The 6897-nt window shown below is 47.0% G+C and overlaps 1 protein-coding gene across 1 annotated transcript in view; it reads left to right on the plus strand.

Annotated features, from left to right (window-relative positions):
• The window catches only part of LOC116840266 (ras guanine nucleotide exchange factor E), an 82925-nt gene that overhangs the window by 10444 nt on the left and 65584 nt on the right, over window positions 1–6897 (plus strand). The gene's annotated exons all lie outside the window — the stretch shown is intronic.

Below are 6897 nucleotides of genomic sequence, written 5' to 3' on the forward strand. Positions count from 1 at the left end.
CTCTCTCTCTCTCTCTCTCTCTCTCTCTCTCTCTCTCTCTCTCTCTCTGTCTCTTCACCCTCTGACTTCCCCCGGTACCATCCAGTCTAACCACCCTAACCTCTCTTCTTCCCTTGCTGCATTTCGATCTACCTTCGCGCACACCTCTTCTTCCTCTTCCTCCTTCTACCTTCCCGCCCCTGCTGTCCTCCTCGCGTCTCCCTCTCGAGCCTCCCCCTTCTCCCTCCTCCTCGCCCGCCTTGGCTTCACTGTACTCCTACTACAACTCCGCCTGTGCTCCTTCATCGTCGTCGTCTCTCGCCTCTCACCTTCGCCCCCTTGCTCTTCCCCTATCCTCTATTGCAGCCATCCCTCGCTCTTTCGCTCGTCGGCAACCCTCCTGCCTTTCTCGCCCTCGTCTCTCTTTCTCATTCCTCTGCCGTTCCGCGCGTCCCGTTTCTTCTTTAAAGAGAACGAAGGAAGAGCGATACGACGTGCAGAGAAAATGTCAGGAAGGAAGGAGAGGGACGAGGAGAGACAGTGATAGAATCAGAGAGAAAAAGAGATGGAGAGAGAGAGAGAGAGAGAGAGAGAAAGAGGTAGCACACCGGTCGATTTCTCCATCCAGTCCTCCTCGACTCTGTCGCTTACGTAAAAAGCTCTCTTGGATCGATTAGGGCGTTTTTCGTTTTTCCAACCTTCTTGAACGCTGACGAAACGCTTCTAAAATAGCAAAAACATTAGCAGACCGCTGGTCCGCAAGTAAATTCGTACGCAGCGCATTTCAGGTGTCTCAGACTTCACGCACATTTTTTCTTTCACCCGCGAAGTCTCGTCGGGATTAAGCTTTTAAGCTCAGGCTTTTAGGACATTCTGTATCGTCGTTGGGAAAGGCGATACTGTTTTAAATTTTAAATGAATTCTCGATGATAGCCTCGCTCCTAAAGAGGGGTTCGCGTGTCCCGACGTTTAACATCGTCTTGCTTACACAGACGAGCGTCGTGACGGGCTACGAATCCGTGTGAGCTACATGAAGGCGCACGAAGCGCCACGTTTACCGTGAAGATCTGTAGGAACACCGTAAGTGACATGTGTGCACGGCGTGATACTTCGCGGGGATCAGCCGTGATCCTCGCAACAGTTAACGCGTTAAAGATCGATGATGAAGCATCGATTAAAAAGCTTAGAAACGGCGCGCATCTTTCGCGCGCGACTGAGAGGAAGGAACGCGCGGATGAGACCGGACCGCCGTGAATATATCGCCGGTAAAAGGAGAAAGGAGTTTCCTACGTCGCGGCGTAAAAAGGAGCGGTGTCGATCGACCGTTTTATACGTCTAATTGCCAAGGATGCTGGACGTGTCCTGGTAGCGTCATGTAATGATCATATCGCGCGTCGACCAGATCTCGAGGTGATTATTTTTCGTCGTGATAAAACCAATCACTTACGTTTAATGGATTTGCCGATTATGCGTACATAATATTAGATTTTCTCCTCGTTTTTCTTCCTCCTCCTCCTCCTCTTCCTCCTTACTCGCGAGAGACTCGCGTTCATCTGCTTCACTTTTCCTTTCCCCCGGTTATATTCGACTCGCTCTTGACGCTCTAATGCAGCATTTACATTGCACCTTGATCCAATCGACTGTTTCGAGTGAAATCGCACTGAGATATCGCGCGCGCATACATACCTGTCCGCAGAGGCGATCGGCCTTGTCGAATAATGGACTGTGAAACCGTTGGCATAATTTTCTCGGAACGTAATATGTAAATCTAGTTCGCGGTTCTTTCCAGCCGGTTATAATATACACGCATTGCGCGCGTCGCATGCTATTCTTAAGATCGCGCGACGTAAATGTCACACACAACTTCTCTCTCTGGTGCCCCGCCGGCTCGTTCTTCTTTGGTGATGCGCTAATAAACTCGGCCTGTTCGACGACAGAAACCGGGAAGGACTGCTCGATGTTAGCGCACATTCACAACTCAGCCGCCTCCGCGTTAAGGTAGTTATATTATAGCACGAAAATTTCGTGAAAATTTGACGAAACTCACTGTATATAAAGTGAAGTACATTATCTAACTGCTCATGCAATTAGAAAAATTGACCACTCAAAATGAGATATTTGCAGGTAATGTTGCAGGTACTTTTATACGTGTTCTTTGAAATCAGCACGCTATTTTGAATTGCCATGTTTATTGTCTTCCAAACTCATAAGATCTTGATGAAACCTATAATATCAGAGATTAATATGCGCCATACACAAATTTCAGAATTATTGACTGTTCTGTTTTCAAAATACGGTATAGTAGAAAGTTCATAATATTCATAGTAATACTCGAGATACAAAATACAGAGAGGAAACTCTGTACTTTTGACCCGGACTAAATTTTTTCGTTGTTCCAACACGAAACTACAGTTACAAATATCACACATTTTTTTCTCAGTATACACACATTTAGATACTTAAATACTTTTTCTTATTACCTGTATATATCTTTATTAGACAAACTTATGCATAAACAAAGCGCTCAAAAATATGAAATAGTTTTCCCGCATTTGCAACCTTGTGCATATATATTCATCTCCATTTTGTTTCAAATTAACAATGACATTTGGACAATGAAATAAATGCGTGGAAACGTAATTTTGTTTGATAAATGGTATATTAATGTGGTCCCTTGATGTGCGCCACTGAAAATGTGATACAACTACCTTAAACGCTCTTTAAACTTGTCGTGCAAGGCGCGAAGTTGAAATTATCACTATTACATTGCTCTGCTTACAAACACGTACAAGAAGAAAATATTAATATCGTTTACTATTTTCCATCGTACACATTTCTGTACACACCGAATCTTCTCCATCACTTCCTCGATAGGAAACTGTCCCTACAGTCAGGGTTAGGGTTAGAGTTAGTATGTGATGATACATGGAATATGTTCCTGTACACACGCAAAAATGCGTTCCATTCTCTCTCTCTTCTTCAGTTGACTCGTCGTTAATCGTCCCCCGAAATTGCTCGCTCGGTCCACTCTCCGTCTGAATCACCCGTTTTCCATCCTTTTCTCCCCGGCTATCACCCTGCCTCTCGCTCTTCCTCTCTCTCTCTCTCTCTCTCCCCCTCCTCTCTCCCTCTCCCTCTCTGTCCCCCTTTTTCCTTTTTATCCTTCTACCTCTCCGCCTTTCCCCATCGTTCATTACGTCCTCCGCGTCCCTTCGTCGAAAAAGTAGTTTCAGCGACTATCTTCCCTCCGCCCTTTCTCCCGTTCTCTCTATCTTTCTCTCTCCCTTTCTGTTCTTCCTCGACGTTTACTCTCTCCTTCCATCATCTTTCCCCTCGCATTCTCGCTTGCGCACCGCCCTTATCTCCGGAGTTTCTCATTGTCTGAAAGGGCCATCTGTCCCCCGGCTCTCTTTTTCGTCCTCCGCTTTCATCCCTTCGCTCCTCTCGCTCGAGCGCCACGCGCACAAAGGAAGCTCTCCGCTCCGCTGTTCCCCGTTCACCGCCCTCTCTCTCTACCCTTTCTCCGCCAGCCTTCTTTGTTCCTTCCGTCCGGGCGCTACTTCGGTATCGCCCTGTCAACGCTGCCACCGCCACTGCCACCGCCACTACTACCACCACCATCACCATCGTCGTCGTCGTCGTCGTCGTCGTCATCGTCGTCATTGACGACATCGTCATCGTCATCTCCGTCGCCTCGCTGCTCCTTTCTCCACTCTCGAGAAGTTTCCTTCGACTCTCCTCCGGAGGGAAACCACAAAGAAACATCAGTAATTCCTAGAGACGAAATAGCGCATTCGATTTCTCTGCGGAAGAGGAGGGCGCGACGAGAACGTCCGACGCTGCAAATTACGCAGCTCGGGAAAAAGCGGGATATGAGATAGGGAGAGAGAAAGAGAGGAGGGAAGTGGTGGTGGCGGCGGAGGAGGCGGAGATGCCGGCGAAAAGAGGGAGAGCTTCTTTCCCGCGCGATCGCAGTTTCCGCAGTTGTTCGACAAACGGGAAAAAAAAATGTCGGGCCAAGCAGAGTAGAGCAGAGCCCGAGTCGTGATATCGCTCGCAGCGGTCCACGTGCGACCTTGAGTGAGAACCGCGCTCACCCTCCGCGCTTCGAGGGGTCGCAATCCCCCGCTCATGATCACGTGGGGCTCGAGGGTGGCTTCCACAAGCCCTCGTTTATCCCACCCTATCGTCGGACGAAAAGAGCACGGAGCTTACTGACGAAGACGGGAAAATGAAGGTCGAACATTATCGCGATTTGTCGGCTGGCGCCGAAGCGGTAACGAGCTCGTGTGAATAGTAAATTACATGCTTATGGATTACAGATAAATCTTCAATCTGTGAGCTGCCGTGTCGCGCAGCCCGAGTTAACAGGTATTGAATTAACGCGCGGTTTACTCTGTTTCCTTTCTTCAGAAAAAATGGTGGAATTAAATCAATTAAATTACGCCTCAGCTCCCAAAATAAGGAGAAAAGCCCGGAACTCACGATAACTCATTTCTTGCGAGTGGCCCTAATCGAAAGATACGCCAAAATGTGCGCACAGTAGACGAAAGTGAGTCGAGAAAAAGGCCCAGAGTATTTTCTCCGCTTCTCTCTCGTGTCGCGCACGAGGCGACGCGAAGATCGATACGAAGGACGCGTTGATATAGAGAGCTCTCCATTCTCTCTGTATTCCTATCCGTACTCCCCGACCGCGCGTCATTTGATTGACCACATTTGACTCGCAAGTGACGGCATCCAGGACGAGGTCTTGCCGAGAACCGCCGCAATTTTAATCTGCGACAGTTCTGCGTCACGAAAAATCATTCGATCGAAGACACCGCGCTGACATACTTGATCGCGAATATTCAGGCGACTACGCAGATAGACAGATGTACGTAAAGGACGATAAGTAAAATGGGTCTATTTTAATCTAAACAATATAACATGAGTTGCACGTGTAATTTTACGTTTTTTGGATCGATGATAACATTTTTCCTATACTCGTGGAAAAGTGACCGAAATAAATATCACTTTTAATAGTAATTCGCTTAGTGACGAATTTGTCTCAATTGTTTAATTACTTATAGTTTTATAACTTTTTGTTGAGAACTAAGAAGACACTTCAAAATGAAACACTTCAAAAATGTTAAATCTAACATGACGAAATCAATATGATAAAAGTAATGAAAAATGTTAGTCAATTTTCTTATTCAACGAATTTTAATTCTCATCAGATGTGCCATCTGCATACATTTTGCAATTTTAAGGATGTTAGAATGGTGGACTCTCCCGTCACTCTGAAAGTTCTACTAAAGAACTTCTTATAAGGAAATTTAGCTTTCTGATGTATTTCATTTTGAAGTGTTTCCTTAATTTTTAGTGAAAGGAAGTTATATAAAATTAAACTGTAATACGTATAGTTATATAATTAGGGACAAAATCGTCACTAACCGAAGTACTATTAAAAGTATTTCGAATAGAAATGTTAATCGTATTCAGTGATTCAAAGAAACGTAAGATTATATGTGTAACGTTATACTTTTAGGCTAAAATCGGCCCATTTTACTCATCGTCCTTTGGCAGCAACTCTACTAGTAGATTTGTACAGGTATGGGTCTTACATATTTATCACATGAAATGATGAAATAGAAACACGAAAGAAGTTATAAAAATTTGCTCGAAACAACATGTCGAAGTCTCATATCGCGGTAATCACGAAAGTCTATCTGAGCAACGACGACGGAACGAGTCGCAACGACAGAAGAACAAAAAAAGGGTCGCGTCGCCTTTCGCGTGGGATTTCTCGCGATGATCTCGATTTAAAAGCGTCGAGGTGTTAGAAGCGCGGACGTTTGTGATGTTAGACAATTCCTCGGTGTTTCGCGCGAGGAGCGTTCACGGCGCTAAGAGCACAATCGCGAGGAGCTTTCTGGTCAGCCTTACAGAACGTTCCAGTCGTGCGCAATACCAAGTGGAACGTTTCTTGCGAAAAGTGCATTTGGTGTTGCGCGAAGCTTCGCAATTAATCATCGCCGTAATACGGGCGCGCGTCGGCCCCGGACGTGTGCGTGCGCGAGGAAAGAAATGAAGTCGCCAGCCGACGAAGTTGTAAAATATAGGCGCGCGTCGTCGTCGTGCGTACGCAATTGCAATTAAAAACCTCCCGGGCAGTTCTCGCCCGGTATTCCCAGGATTAATTGCGCGCGGCGTATCGCCTTATAGCGGCGCGAACACCTAGTTTCCTTTCTCCTTTCTTGCTTCTCCACGTGTGTCACGGAGATCCCTCTCGCCGTTCTCCTCTCCCCATCCCGGTGAAATTGACGGTTCCGGGTGCGTTCGCGTCCTCCCTCCTCCTTCGCGACGAACGTTGTCTCGTTCCTTTCGCCTCTCCTTTCCTTCCCTTCGAAAATTCAAGCGGACCCGTGCGGCTCGCGCATGCGGCGCGAACGGCAGAGACGAAGGAGAAGCGAGCGGATTCGCAGGATGCTCGGGAAAATCCACGGGATGATAGCGTGCACTCTCGGCGTTCCCCGCCGAATCCCGACGCATTTTGCCTTTGCGTCGGAAATTCCTGGATTTCTCCCATGTCGTCCGTACACACTTTCGTAATCGGTCCTGAGATCACAATTCTAACTTGAGGCCTGTTGGAAGATTCAAGAATCTTCCTGTTTCTCAGGTTCCTTTCTTCAGCTGAACTTATCGGCAGAACTCGATATAAATGCGCTCCGTTATTTTCCACGTGAAACAACTGCAGAAGCATCGTCGCAAAAGTATCGTCTCATGATCCCACGAAGGAGAATACTGTCTCTCGCCGCGAATGTGTATCGGTTCTCCGGAACATCCTGTACACTTAACGCGTACTACTTGAACCGGCGAGGGCGAAGGGGAAACAGGTGAGCGGCAGAGAGAGGGAGAGAGAGAAAGAGAGAGAGAGAG

Source organism: Odontomachus brunneus, unplaced genomic scaffold (genome assembly GCF_010583005.1).
Source record: "Odontomachus brunneus isolate Ranch 3 - 2012 unplaced genomic scaffold, Obru_v1 Obru_scaffold_009, whole genome shotgun sequence".
Taxonomy (NCBI): domain Eukaryota; kingdom Metazoa; phylum Arthropoda; class Insecta; order Hymenoptera; family Formicidae; genus Odontomachus; species Odontomachus brunneus.